Source organism: Bactrocera oleae, chromosome 4 (genome assembly GCF_042242935.1).
Source record: "Bactrocera oleae isolate idBacOlea1 chromosome 4, idBacOlea1, whole genome shotgun sequence".
NCBI lineage: Eukaryota > Metazoa > Arthropoda > Insecta > Diptera > Tephritidae > Bactrocera > Bactrocera oleae.
This window is the reverse complement of record NC_091538.1, coordinates 54,734,924-54,752,754: the sequence shown is the minus strand read 5'-3', so window position 1 is coordinate 54,752,754 and position 17,831 is coordinate 54,734,924. Positions and strand designations below refer to the sequence as shown.

Sequence of the window (17,831 nt, the reverse complement as noted above, 5' to 3'; positions counted from 1 at the left end):
ATTTCCTAAAAGAACTTGATTTTGGTGATAGTAGTCCGATATCGGTGGTTCCGACAAATGAGCAGCTTCTTGGAGAGAAAGGAATAATACGAGTACGAAATTTCAGTTCCATATCTTAAAAACTAAGAGCGTAGATCGCGCATATCTACAAGGTGCGTTCCAAAGTAAACAGTAACAAAGTAAATTCTAGTGGCGCCATCTATATGTCGACTAGTGCGTTAGAATCTGCTATCCTTTATCGACTTCCAGTAAAAATTTCATGAGATTTCATCTATTGGAAGTAAATTTTGTTTTAAAATTGGTAAAACTTTTACCGAAACATTTCAATTGATGAAAAAAGTTTATGGCGATGATTGCCTATCCCGTAGCAGAGTGCACGAGTGATTTCAACGTTTTCAAAGTGGTCGTGAGGACATAAATGACGATGAACATGTGGGCCAACCAAAATCCGTGATCACCGAAAATTCCATCGAAACTGTGCGTGAATTCATAAAAAATTAGCCGAAATCATCATTGAAATTCATGGAAATAGAATCGAACATCTCCAAAACATCGCTTTATCGCTTTTTGACTGAACATTTGGGCTTACAAAAGGTGTGTGCATGGGTTGTTTCGCACAAATTGACTGACGACCAAAAATTGCTCAGAATTCAACATTCGAAGGACATCATTAAAAAGGCAAAAATACACCTGAACTTCCTTTACAAGATTGTGACTGGTGACGAAACGTGGTGTTTTCAATATGATCCCGAAACGAAACGCCAGAGTGCTGAATGGAAGTCGCCGGACGAGCTGAAACCCAAAAAATCGCGCCAGACAATGCTAATTTGTTTTTATGATTCCAAGGGTATTGTCCACAAAGAATTTGTTCCACCCGGCCAAAACGTTAATGTGGTATTCTATCTTGGAGTTTTGAAGCGTTTGGTGCGCCGTATTCGACGTGTTCGGCCCGAATATCGCGAAGATAGAAGTTGGCGATTGTTGTACGATAATGCGCCGTCTCATCGATCGACGCCTGTGGCCGATTATTTGACCAAAAATCAAATTTTAACAAACAACCACTCCCCGTATTCACCTGATATGGCACCGTGCGACTTCTACCCTTTCGGAAAACTACATTTGGCCATGAAAGGAAACCGCTATGCTGATGTGGAGGCCATTCAAAAGGCTTACAGCGGCATACTGGCGGCCATACCGGGCAACGAACTAAAACACTCGTTCGACATGCTTTTGGACTGTGCAAAAAGCTGTATTAAAGTAGAAGGAGACTATTTTGAATAAAATTAATTGATTTTGCCGATAAAACCATATGTTCTGTCATTTTTTTAAAAGTCCTGTTTACTTTGGAAAGCACCTTGTATGCGTTTATTTTTATATTTTATGAAAGTTGGCAACTCTTTTTCAAAATATATTTAAAGTAAGGACATCGTTGGTCTGATACCTAGAGTGTACAATTGAATTTCTAGTATTGTTTAAAAGAGCAGATTTAAGGTACTCAGAAAACCCTTTTACTACAGACCTATATATACCATATGAATCTATTAATCGTCTGATATATAAGATAGTATGGCGATAAAGATATTTTAAGGTATAACAACGCAAAACTCTGGAAAAACTTTAAGAAATTGAGTTTGAGAAAAAAGGACAAGAAAAAAGAAGGAGCAGAATGGAAAAATATTGTATTTTACTGATATTATTATTGATTATGTGTACTTATCCTAAACTGGTTTAAAAAATATTTTCATATGGCCTTGTGTGTAACAAATATTAGATTCTTCTTAAGAATTCTTGGCCACTCCTTGCTTTTAATTTGACTTCGACACGATTTATAAATAAATGCATGTATTACTCACCTTTCACTCATGCGGTAAGGAGATAAGTCCGAATCCTTTTTATGTTTTCATTTTGTACGTAATAATATTCTTGTTTGGACCAGAGTATCACTTCAACCAACCATTTATTCACACCAAAAGTCATTAAGTAAAAATAGCAGAACATAAACTCCAAGTGAAAAAGCATATCTAACGGTTTGTCTATCTCTTACAGTTGCTTGACGCAGTTCAAATTGTTAATTGGCTTTGAGTAACGTAGGCGTGCACTCCTTTGAAGCTGGAAAAGAAGGTGAGAATACAATTGAACATTTACAACAAATAATTTTAAGTAAACATTCATATTAGGGTCCCGAAATGCACAGCTATTTATATACTTGTAAACAAGCTGCTTAAAATACAAGTGAAAGTATATTCGGTTCCTCGAAATATTTGTTTACAGAGATAAAATTGGAAGCAATAGCAAATGAGAGACAAAACAGGAAACATTAATAAAAAAAAAGTATTAAAAATTTATTAGAAAAAAATTAAAAAAAAAATATTTAAAAATAAAACAAAAAATGGCTACAATAAAAATAATATGAGCTGTTGAAAACGTCAACAAACAAGTGACGTGAAATGGAAAATAAACAGACAATATTTACTTGTTTTATTCTCTCTCACCGAAAAATACAGCAATTAAATGCTGAAAGTACCATTTTAATGGGTGCAAGCGCCTTTTAATAGCGATATTTATTGCAACGGTAATTATTGACACAGCCGAGTTGATGTTTACCTATTGGACAATGATGTCATTATTTACCTCAAAAAATATTGAATGAAAAGCAAAAACCGAGCAGATGTTCCCAAAAACAACACATTTGTACCGATGTACTATAGATACTACAAATGCAACACTGTTACTGTCAAAAGTCATTTTGTAGTGCTCGTGTAAGTTCGACTGCAGTCGAAAATCATTTATTGTATATTTGGAGGTTCGAGAAAACATATGAACCGATTTCATTAATTTTTAGACTAAACCATATCACAACTCAATTAATGTTTTCTCTAAATGCCGATAAAAGATCCCACATACTCGCATTGTGAACGCTATATCTGCATAAAGTAAAAGTTGTTAGAAAAACGAAAATCATTATATGCAGTATATGGGAGTTGGGGGTAGTATTGGCCCGATTTTATCTATTCAATATTTTATCATATCAACAACATGCCATTGTATTTAAAAAGATACACTGTTGTTAGCAAAACACGCTCTCTTTTTTCCATTGAGATACCTTACATATCGACCGATATATGCGATATAAAGTCACCCGGATGTTCGAAAATTTTTATATTATATACAAGTATATGGGGGCTAAGGGATGTATTGACCCGATTCAACCCATTTTTGACATACAGACATACTATTATCAGCAAAGGATTTTCTCTGCATTTAATTATATATCTCACACATTGACCGATATTTTCGGTAAAAAGTCAACTATAGGCACTGGGGTTCACATATTTGGTACCTAGTGGCTTGAACAGTTTTGGTTTGGATTTGAACAATTTTTGATCATACTTTAAGAGCATTATTCGTGCAAAATTTTATACCGATATAATAATGTTTTCTTAAGAAAGTGAGAGAATCAAATGGAATTTAAAATTGTGTTATATGGGAAGAGGCGTGGTTGTAGTCCAATTTTTAGTTTTAATCAAAACAGTGGGGAGTAGGCGAGCTTATCACCCGATTTTATCCACTTTCACACTGTCGATAGGGGTGCTAGAAATTCTTATCTTAAGTGAATTTGATTATTATAGCTTCAGGGGCTTAGGAGGTATGTACATTAAACATATAAGAGGGCGGGACCACGCTCACCTTTTCTTCTTATACCAAATTACAGTCTTGTAATTAATTGGTTTTTGATTAATGGCGTTTTGTGGGCGTGGCAGTTGTCCGATTACGCCCATCCACAATACCAACAGTCACAATGAGTCAAATTAGGAGTCGAGCGAGTTCAAGTTAAGAATTAAGAGAGGACAAGCTAGGAATCAAGGGAGATCGAGCTATTGGTTGATGAACTTGTACTACTTTAGAGAATGAGCAACGATCTTTGCTATGCTTTAAGATTTGATGAGAAAATATCATCAAGTTTGAATTGTGCGTTGAGTAGGTCATCACTTATCAACGGTTTAAAGTCATTGATGTTGCTTTTGTATTTGTAATATGATAATTGAAATTTCAATATGTATATATATACAATACATATATTAAACCAAAGGATAACCATTTTGCTGGACTAATTACAAAGGCGTGCAATCTAAAATATTTACATTTCGAATACATGTATGAATGCATGTGTATCTATAAATTTACATCTTATACCCTAAATATACACACATACATTTAGCGCTAAGAAATTTTCGAATATTTTTCTAAACCTATCCAATCGCCACTGGGAAATTCATTTTATTTTGATGCCAATGAAATCTTTATTTATTTGCTCTTTTGGCGGTCGCATTGTTTTCCTTGGTTTGTAACGAGTTAATTTGCAGAGCAGTGCTGAAATATTTGTTGCATTTGTTTGGATTAATCTGATTAATGCGCCAGCTGATATACTGACAAAATGTTTATCGGATAAACAGTGGAACATTTCGATGAAGTAATTACATTAGGGTGAGACTAATATAATTGAAGAAAGTGGAATATGGAATTTAGGAGAGAAATTTCTGCGCTAAAATATGTTTTGTAAGAATTAATTCCCAAAAATCGACATTCGTCGATACTAAATAATATTTACTTAGTTAGCACCACATTTTCAGCTAGAGTAATCGGAAGTATGATCGCTAATAAAAAAAGTATGATAATCGTCAAAGCAAGAAAAGGTTAGCTGCTTATTCTTTATGAAAAACTGAAATACTTATCTCTTTTTAACTCTCTTAATAAACTTTACTTATATCTATACTTATTCCTTTAGAATCAACCCTAATAATATTGTTAATATTGGGAAATATTTATGTACATGTCTATTAGAAAAGAATTCTTCAAATGAATGACCTGCGCTAACTGTATACAAATACCTTAAAAGTTATTTATATTATAAATTTTCCAATCACGTTGAACTCTCTTTTCGTATTTACACATGTTCGATGAAGAAGATTTATTTTATTTTCTCTGTAATATATTATTTTTGATTAAAAAATCGAAAAAACATATTTTTGAAAACGCAACAAGAAAACACGTTGACTTGGGTGCACCGAAGCTATAATACCCTTCACAAAAACAAAATATTCCTAACAGAAATTGATTTTGATCGTTCAGTTTGTATGGCATGAATATGCTATAGTAGTCTGATATGAATAACTTCTTCGGAGTTTATACCCTTACATTGAGCAATAATTCATGTTAAGTTTTATGAAGATAGGTATCTTGTCAGATGAAAAAGCTTTCCATGCAAGCACTTATTTCCGATCGTTCAGTTGGTATGACAGCTATATGCTATAGTGGTTTGAAATCAACGGTTTCGAAAAATTGAGCTTCTTGGAGAGAAAACACGTGTGCAAAATTTCGTTTAGATATCTCAAAAAATGAGCGACTTGTTCGCGTTTAATTCCGATATTTTTTTTCTAAATTTAACACTTATTGAATATTTCAACTTTCATAGAGGTATCTATAGAGATAAGAATTATGATTATATAAAAGACACCAAGAGGTAGTCACGTAATATAATGTAGAAGAACAATCGAATGAATTACTACGACTTGAAAACTCTGTTTATAGAAATACTTTAGCAGCTTCTTGTAAAGTAAAATGTTCTTGCCATTTTTGTGTAGCTATCTTGTAGTGTTCATTTAAATTAATTTAGGATAGGTTAGAGGTTTATTCTTACAATGAAGTTCTACTGACTCATAAGCCGCTTTATAACTATTTTGACGGAGAATTAAATGTTTTTCCTCTTCATAACGATTTCAGGTGGTTTTTGAAAAAAAAATCTGGTGCACAAGTTTTAACGATCACTCGGACTTACGTGTCTTAACAAATTTATACTAAATTCACTTAAACCGAAAATCATAGCAAATGATCAACATGTTCGTTTTTATTTTTGGTAAATTTGGTAATTTTGTAAGTGTGGCAACCCTGTTTCAAAATTTTTATATTAGCCAGTTTTATTTTGCAGAGCTTATTCAAAAAAATATTATTTAAATACAGGTGGCAACTCTGTAACACAATTTTTTGGGCACACAGTAGCTTTTTTAGGATATCAATACTTATAACTTTAAAAACAAATTTTTTTGGAATTAGGTGGCAACCACCTGACATAAAACTTTTGTGCATACATTTCTTTTCTTCGCTTGACAGATTATGAATTTAAATTTATTTAACTTTTCCCATTTAATGTTTTTGAAATTAGATGGCAACACCCTAACATAAAAATTCTGTGCATTTATCGCTTTTATTTGCTTGAGCCAATATGAACTTGTATTTCTCTAACTTCTTCCATTGCATTTAGAGCGAACAACGCCAAATTTTTTAGTATTGGAAAAAATAAACCTCAATATCACCGAATTATACATATGTGCATATATACATAATATATGATTTTATTACATTTAAACTTTAAAAATAAAACGCTTACTTATTATCACTTTACTTATCTCATGCAAATATGCGAATCCCCCATAAGAAACCACAAAATTAGCCAACGACAGCCGTTTAGTGGCAATTCAAGATTACTTTCTTGTGGAAATTTGCGCTAAGAAATAGAAATAAAAAACTAAAGTTTTCAGCTTTGAACTCTGAACTTTTTCCATCGTGCAGCCGCAACAAAAACAAAAAAGTACTAGTACCACCAAGTTGTAAATGGAAACTCAGCATGAAATTCGGTTGAGTTGAGTTGAGTGGAACAGACAACTTGCCGCAATAGTTCGTCACAGTAGTTCGCCGGTGCAGGTTAGTGTTTGCGTATGTGCAGGTTAGGACTTTCGGTAAAAGTACGCCGAAGCCAAGTCGCCGGGTCATGTATAACACAAACAAATACAAGCATGCATGTTGAGCTATGATAAATGGTTGCAGCTGGCTATGATATTTATAGGTGAACACAAGAGTCCAGAAGTGCATACACACCGTTGGAATTGCAAATATGTGAATGTGCTAGTGCGTATTCTTTGCCTTGAAAATGCATTGGTCACTTTACAGTGGTTGCACCGAACATTCTAATTTCACCGAAGAATACACAAAAATTGTTGAAAATTTTGCACAAAGCCGGATAAATACAAAGAGAGAGAGAAAGCTTGAGAGGTAGTAAATTTAATAATGAAAGCTTGTGGGTATTTCCCACTACAAACCACGTGTATTCAGTTTAGGAGCATTTAGTTAGACGCTTAGTTTTGAAAACTTTAATATATGCACGTATATATATGACATACAGTCGGTCTTAAAAGTATTCAAAGTGTCCAAAAATACAATGAAAAATATTATTTGGTATATTGGAACTTCGGTTTTATATAAATATATATAATAATTATCGATTGAAAAATTTTCAATTAAAAACAAATTTTAAAAAATGAATAAAAATAAAATAATTAAAACAAGTAAGGAAGGACTAAGTTCGTTGTGTAAAGCTTTCTTGCATCATCTTCGCGCTTTAAGTAGTTTTTAACAAAACCGTTATGTAGGGAGAGATAGTGAGGACCTCCGATTTTGTCCAATTTCAGACTGTCGGTAAGGGCATAAAACTATTAAAGGGCCACACACATTTTTTAAAAAGCTTTAGTTCGCAGGTGCTCCTTGCTACTGCAATCCTCTGTACCAAATAACAGCTTTATATCTTAATTTAGTGCTTAGTTTTGGCATTTTATGGTTTTTCGATTAAGGGCGTTTTGTGGGCGTGGCAGTGAACCGATTACGCTCATCTACGAGCTCGCCTTTCTTTTTTCCAAGGAACACGTGTACTAAGTTTCATACGGACAGACAGACAAACTGTCACTCGGAACTCAACTCGTTTCGTCATTCTGAGCATATATATATTATATATATATATATCGATAAGTTTTAGGTGATTTTAACAACCGTTAGGTGAACAAAACTATTATTCTCTTGCAACAAGGTTGGGAATTTTTTATTTCATATATTTTGGACTAAAAATTAGATTTTAAATTTTTTACCCCAACATTCAACGATAACGCTAATATTATAACATATTGTTAGCTATTTTAATTTTTTGTTAATGCTCAAATAAAAATTAAGTAATGTGGCATCTTCATTGCCACTTTTATACATACACCTGAAATCAGGTCTTTAAAAATATTCGAAGTGTGCATGGTATTATTTAATTTCAAATAATTTCAATTTTAAATGAGGTGGCATACTAGATTTTAAAAAGTTTTGGTAAATATATTTTTCGTGTTAACCATATTTATTAGTTTAAATTTTTTTATTAAAATTTTTGCTTAAATTACTTTTACATTAGTTTACGATTGTTATTTTTGAAAAAAGTGTAAGTTGGCAACGCTGCGCCATAAGATATTAAAAGTTTTTTTTAAAAATGTGGCAACTCTAAAACTCATTATTTTTTCTAGGAACTTAAATAACTTTTGTTTTATACCCACATTTAATAATTTTCAAAAATAAAAGTCTGCTGGTAACCCTATTTTATACAAAATTTTTTCAAAAATTTAAAAAGCTTCGCTTGGATTTTTGTCAGTAAAAAAAATTTAATTCTGAAATGCTAACTGTGTAAGGCTAACGGCTATGGCTTTTATAACAAGTTTCCGGTTTTGAATATTTTGTTTTTATAATAGTCGTTATAAAGTACTTCGGTAATAATATGGCAACTCTAAGACGTAGTGTTTTTACAAACTTTTGCTTGAATAAGTTTTGTTGCATAAGCATATATACGCTATTGTCAAAAAATAACCGGTGGCAACCCTAGATTATACAATGTTTTTACAACTTTTTAAAAAGCATCGCTTGGTTGTGAATAATCTACAATTGGTTGTTGTGATTTATTAATTAATATTTTTTTTATAAAAACATATGGCAACCCTTTAATTTACCATTTTATCAAATACTCTCAAGCTGGAAAATTTCCAAGGCAAAAATATGAGTTCTTCAAAAATTAATTATGATATTTTCATTTCGACTGAACACTTTTCTGCCACACTGTACATGTAAATATTCAAATGCAACAAACCCACTTTGAATGCCATATCAAAGCATAAGTGTACAATTTGTGTTTTTTTGCTGTTCTCACTACAATTGCTTTTGTTGTCGGACGTTCATCTTGATTGTTGTTGGCCACTCGTTGACTTTTGTCGACTTTTGACAAGCGTTTTTCGGCTTGAGTTTAGGTTAAAGAAATACAAAACTGGCAAAAGTTGCACTTTTGTGGCTTTGTTGTGCCAACACACACATATGTTTGTGTGTGCGCATGCAATGTTGTGGTAAGCTGGCAAGCATACCAATATACTCGTATAGTATGTGAGTGCTTGCCACAAATGCCCGCACGTGCAACAAATAGTCGCTCGAATAGTTGAATTTCCCAAACAACAACGTCAACACATCGACACTGTGGCAACAACAAACAATGGTAACAGCAGCATTGGCAATGCGCCACTGTCGATTCCCCTCGCTGCATGTATACACCACGCGCCTGCCACCGGTGACATGGTGTCTCACCCGCTTAAGAACTCAAATTGCATTTAGTAGGTGCTGAATGCGGCAAATGGCTGCAACAAAGGGTCTTAAAGGCTCACTGCTTGGTTGTCGGTAACCATTAGTAGAACACACACGATTGCTGTCATTGTTTTTATTTTTGGTGTTGGTGGTGCTGATAGAGGTGCTGCCGCTCGCTTTGCTGTGGCTGTTTTTGAATGTTTGCAATGGCAGTGCGTCAGCTGCAATATGTTCGAGTGACAAACGCGTGCTCACACACACACGTGCGACAACGTGCGCCAGCATCAGCAACAACAACAACCAATCCACCGTTTGTGCTGGCAGTAAATGGCCATTCATTGGTGGCAACATGCTGCCCTCTCTCACCTACACCCCCTCTCCATATCTTTCGCGCACTCTTTATTCTGCAGCGAAACCCTGCTGTCAATGCTCTAACATGTGTTTAGTTGTTTTAGTTGATTCTATTGTTGGCTCACAAGGTGTTAAGTGTCCAGTCGGTCGTAGCGTGTGAAATTTATGACCCCGTTTATCTATGTTTGACATGCTACAACAGTGCGTGATGTGTGGCGGGAGGGCGGTGAATATATGTGTGTGTGTGTGTGCTAGTGTTGGGCACATAATGTATATATGGTTATTTTTTCATCTCTAGGGTCTATTGCTGTTTGTGCTCCACTTTTTAGTCTAAAACTGCCGATTTCATCAGATTACCGTTAGCAAAAATCTCATTTAGGTATACTGAAAGCTGTAATTTAATTCGAACTTAGGTCACGTGGCACCTCAGCGGATTATTGGTTTAAGAGTTGAAATCTGAGAATTATCACAAAATGTTTTTCTGCTTCGTTTCCCATTTTTTCTGAGAGCGAACTTTCCTTGGCACGCAGTGTTAAAGTTTCAAGGTTATTCTTGCCCCCCCCTCAACGAAGCCTATTCGTGATTGCTCTGTACGCTTCCCAAAATAAAATTTCCTATTATGTCTTTCAGTCATAGTGTACCGAGAAAGTCTAACTTGGACTAATAGACGTGATGCGCTTCTTTGACATATACGTTACTCTGATAATTTCGTTTCTTCTAGATTTTTGGAGTTGATATTCTGGGATCTCCATCACTAGGTCACAGAAACGACACTACCGGCGACTAATTTCAACTTGTTTTTCATATAATAGTTCAATCAGTAGTCAGTATATCCCGCTAAATAAAACCCTCGACCGGTAAAAAATCTCTTAGAAAATTTTCACGTAGAAAACCAATCTCCAAGAAATAGCACTTAGCGCAAGAACCGATATGGGCTTTTTCATTGCTTTATATTTTTCGGAACTTTCTTTGATGGAGAGTGGACTCATACCTATAGATGTTCAAGCCAATGAAAGCCATCTCTTTAATCGGATCAGCAACCTATCGTGAAAACTTTGGGTTTAGTTTTTTTTCTGATACTAAAGAAGTCTAGATCAACTATACTAGGTGCAATAATTATTAAAAACAATGGCAGAGTTGCCACTAATTCGACAATTTTAAGTAAGTTGTTATCGCCACCTTTCTAATTTTTTTATTCAATTAACTGAAAGATTTTCCACAGATTTAGAATAAGAAAAAAATTTTGAAAAGGGTTGCCACCTTATTGAAGTCAAAATAATAAAGAATAAAGTCATTTGGAGATCAAATTGTAGACATTTAAGATCATTACAACTGCAAATATTTTTCGAATTGTTGCCACAATTTTATTTTTCTTAAAATATTTCTTAAATTTAATAAAAATATAAATAAGATATATTGCAAAATGGCTCACGATGGAAAAACCATCCATTAGAAAAGTTTACAAATATTGAAACAAGCTGAATATATTTAAGATAAGATACAATCGATAAAAATTTTATAAGGGTTGCCATATATTTTTTTTTCCTCAAATAAAATAGGATTGTTTTGTAGTACAGTATTGTAGATTAAAATTGACTGTGAAGTGAAATATTGATTCAATATTCAATCTACATTGCAAATTTAATTTCAGCGTCTTCAAGCCACCCAATCAATTAACAACTCATAACTTACAGCACAACAGATTACTAAAGGCGTGATCAATGCGAGTTCGCTCGACTTTTCCCACGGGGGCGTTCGCTCATAATCTTTTTAACCTCCACTGAGCTGTCGGACTCTTTCCCTTCTGTGTGTGTGTGGGTGTGAGCTTCGTTCTTGTCAAGCTGCTCCTGTCACTGCCCGAGTTGATGTTGCTGTCACCGTTACTTTTACCGTTACTAGCCTTTCGCGTCTTTCGCAACTCATTTCGAAACGCCGACATGTATGTATGTATGTGTGTCAACCCGAAATTGTCAAAATGAGCTTAAAAAATTTATTTTTGCATTTTGCATTGACAACACAGTCAAGGGAATTTTTATTCATTCGCCATTCGCTTAGCAACTTCGTCGCATTGCCTGCTGTTCGCTGTCTGCTCGCTGCCGTTACATACTAGAGCCGACAGGGTAGTCATAATTCATACTGCATGTGTGCTTACATATTCTCGTATATATGAATATGTGTGTATATGTGGTTGTGTGTTGGTGCTGGGAAGGTATTTCGGATGCGTTTGTATGTATTAACCTTCACCTCTTTACCGCCTTTCTCTGCTGACTATGTTGCGACTGACCTTATTATTAGTGTTATTGCTGCTGCTGATGTAGTTGTTGTTGTTGTTCTTGTTTTATTTTTGTTGTCAATCACACGTGCAACTGTCTGCGCAAACATGCGAGTTTGTAAACATTGACACACGCCTCTGGCTTTGTTAGGCATACTCGTACAAACACATACATATATATATACAACTTATGTATAGTCTATACGATTATGTATGTATTTCTGTAAATGGCTCTACAACTGTCCCTTTGCTTGTGTGCTACTCGCCCTGGTTATATACATATTTATGTATCATTTTTATTAATAGTACACTCTTACCGGAGACAAATTACGTGGATTAAAAATGTAGCAATATTCATGTCGCACTTTGTTGCAGTGTAAATAAAGGTTTGTGCTCATATGAGCTGTGTACGACATACAATACATATAACGTATATAACTAGAGATAACTAAATGGTTCATACATATGTACATACGTAGACATGTATATGCATACATAAATACTTTTATTCTTAGTACTTTGGTCAAAACTTAAAAAAAAATTTAAACTACTTAAATTTGAACTTTAAACCTTAACTTAAACTTAAATTTATACTTATACTTATACCAATACCTATACCTATACTTATACTCATATTTAGACTTAGACCTAGACTTAGACTTAGACTTATACTTAGACTTAGACTTAGACTTATACTTAGACTTATACTTATAATTAGACTTAAACTTAGACTCAGACATATACTTAAACTTAGACTTAAACTTAGACTTACAATATACGTGCACTTTTATCTATACTTCTATTTACCTTATGTGCGACCTTTCTTTTAAGCTTTGTTGCCTACTCACCGATCTTAATGTATTTTTATACATGGCTTCGAGATATAATTTCCAAGGTCTTGAACGAAAGAAAGAAACAAAAATGTCGAGAAATTTTCACTAAAATCTGCATATTTTTGTAAAAACGTCTGCCAAAAACATAATTTTCACTTTTCTGATTTTCCTTCGTCCAACTGAGTTTATAGTCTTAGTTAAATCACGTTTTTTTTCTATTTTACTTTTGATGATACTGCAAGAAGTTCTGCTGTCAACGCGAAGACACCTTTTTTCCGAGTGACTGCCGGAAATGACGTCGTAATGCGCAGTTTTGAATATTTTGCTTTGAAAATTTTACAAAATCTCACATGTCTTTGGAATAATAAAAAAAAAAGTTTCAATATATTATTTGATTTTTTATATATATATAAAAAAAATATTGAAAGTAAACTGTTTTCCGCTCGACGACCCCTTAAATTTTAAGTATATAACTTCAAGCTCTTCTTTTCCATTAATTTTAAGCCTTTTCTTTTTCATTTACCATAAAATATGGCACAATTTAATTTTTTGTTTTATCTTGCTAACATTTCTTCATTCCTTATACATTTCATAAAGCCACAATAGAAAGTTTTCACAATTTTCATCAGAAAATGCAATAAATATAATTTATTACATATGTACAATATGTAAAATATGTATGAATATATGCAACTTTCATTTATCAGATCAGATACTATTCAATTATAATATTTCATAAATTTTCAAAATATTCGTTGTTATTTGCTGTTGTTGTTATAAATAATAGTTCTTAATTTGCATTTCATTATTGTTGACAGACAGATGATGGATAATTTCCAAAAGGATAATGAATGATTATTGAGAGACTAAAATGTGTGACATATATTTATTAGGGTGTTCCCAAACAGAGTAATGCAAGATAATGCTTTTATGTACAAAAAAATAGTATGAATTCTCAATAAAAACTTTGCAGACACATTTTGGATGGAAATGTAAAACTAAACCGACCAATTAATGAGGCATTTATTTGTATTTTAAGCACGGTAGCTTTTTAATATATTTCGTTTCATATATCAATTGGCATTTTTCTAATTGAATCATATATATGATTTATTTTAAATATATTGAGGTTTGGCGATTAATCTCGCAATTCTTTAAACGAGTTTGAAAGAAAGGTGAGCTCTGACAGAGGACAGGCAAAAGAGAGCTGACGTAATAATTGATGATTCCATTTGTAGCGAATATCTATTTATTTGTGATAAAGAAAACTCCACCACTTTTGTAACTGCGGGCAGGGAGGAAGTCCTTGACCTCACCCTAGCCTCAAAATAATTGGCATCTTTGATCTCGGACTAGAGAATTCTTAGCGACTACTCTTTCTCTGATCATAGGTGTATTAGCTTTAGTTTGGACGATGTGTGTTCAGTTACTAAGCCATTTAAGAAATTTGGAAACACGAATCGGGCGGCGGTACAGCTTTTTGGGTGAGCGCCACCTCACCATTTACGTAACTGTGCTAGATAAGGGATTTCCGGCAGGTAAAAGTGGCATAAGCTCTCATGTCAATGCCATGGATTTCTGGCCTATTAATCTCTTATCGTTTTTGTTGAAAACTGTGGAGAGGCTTATGGACCTTCACATCCTTGTTCTGTATTCTTTACTCTGGATCTAAATGGTAAGTGACCTATTGAAAATATATATATTTTGGTTTGGCTGTCGGTTGATAGCCTATGAAGATGATGTTGTTCTTATGGTTAAAGGGTACCTCAATGTGGTAGCTACCTGGGTGAAAAAAAGCGGCTTAGCTGTCATAATAAAACTTAAATACAGGCGGTATAAAACCTCGGATGTATCACTTCCCTCATTGGGGCACTCGACTTTATCCTGTCGAAAAGGTGGCTCCTTATGCCATTTTTCAGCTGGCAAGTGCTATGCTGCGAAGGTTGCTATCAGACTACGGAAAATCATTAAGGGTCCCAGAGAAGGACATTCAGAAATACTCTCTCACTTACCTATCTCGATGTCGTTATAAAGCATTCGAAGTAATTAATGCTAGGATTTTAATATTTTGAAGAATTTTTCTGTTAAGTTCGTCTCTATTCATTGCCCGATAGAATTTCTTTGTGGAAATTAATAGGGATTTTTTACAGATATAAAATATCAAGAACATAAAAGAAAGGTGTAAGGTTATGAGGTCGATCCTCGCAGGGATTCCACTTGAACAACTTACAACGCAAGTGCATTGTAATATCTAAAAACTTGGTGATCTATTGATCATAAGACCCTTGCAAATCGACAACGCGCTTTGAGCCTACCACATTTGTTGAGACGGCTAATGTTAGATTCGGTTATGCCGCCGGGTTCATCGCCGGGTTCGTCGCAGGTAAGACTGCCGAGATGTTTCAACCTAACTCTTGCAAAGGTGCGACAATGATTGAGAAAGTGCCTGGATGTTTTCTCCTCCATTTAACTTTAACAACTCGCGTCCGACAAGTTTTTAGCTTTACTGCATGACAGCCTATTGGAAAATGTCCAGTAAAAATCCCGCTTTTTCGGTAAAATGAAAAGACCAAGTGATTAGAAAAAAATTATTTTTTAATACTTAAAAAACAAAAATAAGTACTTTGGTCCGACAACGGTTTATTTAATCCAAAAACAAATATACAAAAAAAATTTTCGTAATTTCCGTAGCACCCTAATGCCACATTGCCCACATAAATAACTTTATTTAATGCGTTACAAATATCTGTATACCATATATTATACATGTGGTTGAATTGGTTAGCGCTTGCAACATGTGGCACATAATCATTAAAAAGCTTTTGCGGCGCGCACACAAACAAATTAAATTATAATTTAATGATTTAATTTCGATTGTTTCAAAGGCGAGTTTATTTGCATATAAATATTATTTGCGTTAATTGTTTTGGCAAACGCACACACAAACACATTAGCGCTTATATGATATGTCACCCGAGTGTGTATGGGTGTATATGCGAGCTGTGTGTCCATGATATGCCGTTATTAATTACTTTCGATGATAATGAAGCGTAAGAGTAAAATAAACAAATTACGAAAAAGTGAGCAAGGAAAATGTGGAGAATGAAAAATTGTTTGTATAATTTAATAATTGTAATTCCGGGAAATTTGTGCAACAAAAACCATTCATAACGGTTGTTTCATTTCAAAAGAACAGGAAAATGCAGCCGTGAGCTTGTGGCAAACATAGAAGATAATGCGCAAACAAATCGCAGATATAGTATGTGCTAGTTATACATACACTTATGTAGATACTTATACATATACAGACACATACACTAACACTTATATATGCATACATACACTTATGTACATATATATCCAAATGCACTTGTATTCGGTTTGTGATCTCGAACGCGCCTTCAGTTTTAGCGCCACATGTAATCGCTCACTTACACACTTTCTCATACACACATACTTATACACCCACCGCGCTTGTACGAATCTTGCCATTGGCATGCACGACGCTTCGTTTGCAAAGCGTTAGCGGTGGAAGCAAATGAAAAACGCCAAAAGCATTGACAGCCACGACGTTGACATTAACGCTGAAGTTGACGGTGGCTACGTGCGAGACCTTCAAATGTGGTATTAGGGGAAAAATTGGATTCATAGATCGCGGCATTATGCGGCTTCTAGCAGCTTCACGGTTGATGGATGGCAGCGAGCTTCTTTGCTTGGCGCCTTTTAAGTGGCCTTGGGCGGCGCTAACATACAGCTACATACATGTCTATATGTATATGTACGTAGGTATGTGCTTGAGCGCTTTACAAGGCTTGTATGTTTGCCTTTTTGTTTTTTGCTGAAGCTTTAGCCGAGCGCTTAGCATGCCTTGTGCGCGTTTTCAATTCAATAAACAAATTGGATGATTATGCAAATTTTTATTTCATTAGTGTCACAAACAGTACATTTGCGTTGTTGGCGTTTTTTTTTTCGTTTTAGAGAAATTTATGAGATAAGAAAAGTAAAAGTAAAAAAACTGGAAAATCCAAAAAAAATTATAATAATAATAATATAAAGCGACATAGTGACACATCTAATTTAATGTACATATATATGCATAAGCTCTCTATTTTTGTCAAAATTTATAGGCGTATAGAGGCAACAGCCTTCACCAGCTTTACTTTCGATTTTTCTTAATATTAAAATTTTCTTTCTAACGCAGTTGGCTGACCTCAAGCTGACGCAGCTATATTTTTAAATAAAATATGGCGATATTTCCTTCAGTATGCAGCATTATAAATGGCGGTTGATTGCAAAAAGAAAGTGATTTAGAAGAATATCTTCTTAAGTATTAGAAATAAATTCTCTGGTGTTTAAAATTTAGTAAAGAGATGATTAACTGCTTAGTTGGACAATTCAAAAATGCTTAGATTGCTTGGAGAAACAAATAGAGCGATTGCAGATTTGAAGAAAAGCCACAATCAAAGCTATAAAAAATTGTTCTCTTATTTGTTTTTTTGTAATATTTTAGGGTTTTTTATAATTATTAAATATATATTTTTTAAATCTTTTATGTATATTTTTGCGTAATCGGCTTAAAATATATTCGCTAAAATATTTCTAAGCTAGCAAAATTAATATGTTACGTATACGCCATATATTCCCATATATTATATTAATGAACGTTGTTAAAGAAAAAATTTCAATTCAAAACTAATTAAGTAACGCTTATAGCTTAACTAGGAACAAACAATGAAGAATGAAGAACAATTACTTCACAATTGTGTTACGTATACGCCGTGGATAACCATATACATAAAATGCTTCAGCGCCGAGATTAGAGGACATGCGATTTGGTAGATTCCCTCGAATGCTGTGTTCTCACAAAAACAAAGAAAAAACAATTCACTCGG

At 34.0% G+C, this 17,831-nt stretch overlaps 1 protein-coding gene across 1 annotated transcript in view; it reads left to right on the top strand.

Annotated features, from left to right (window-relative positions):
- LOC106619164 (mucin-22) overlaps positions 1-17,831 on the top strand; it is a 379,015-nt gene that overhangs the window by 40,510 nt on the left and 320,674 nt on the right. Inside the window, exon 2 of the mRNA XM_036363357.2 lies at positions 2,047-2,121. The gene's annotated coding sequence lies outside the window, so the exon portion shown is untranslated. The remainder of the gene's footprint in view (positions 1-2,046; positions 2,122-17,831) is intronic.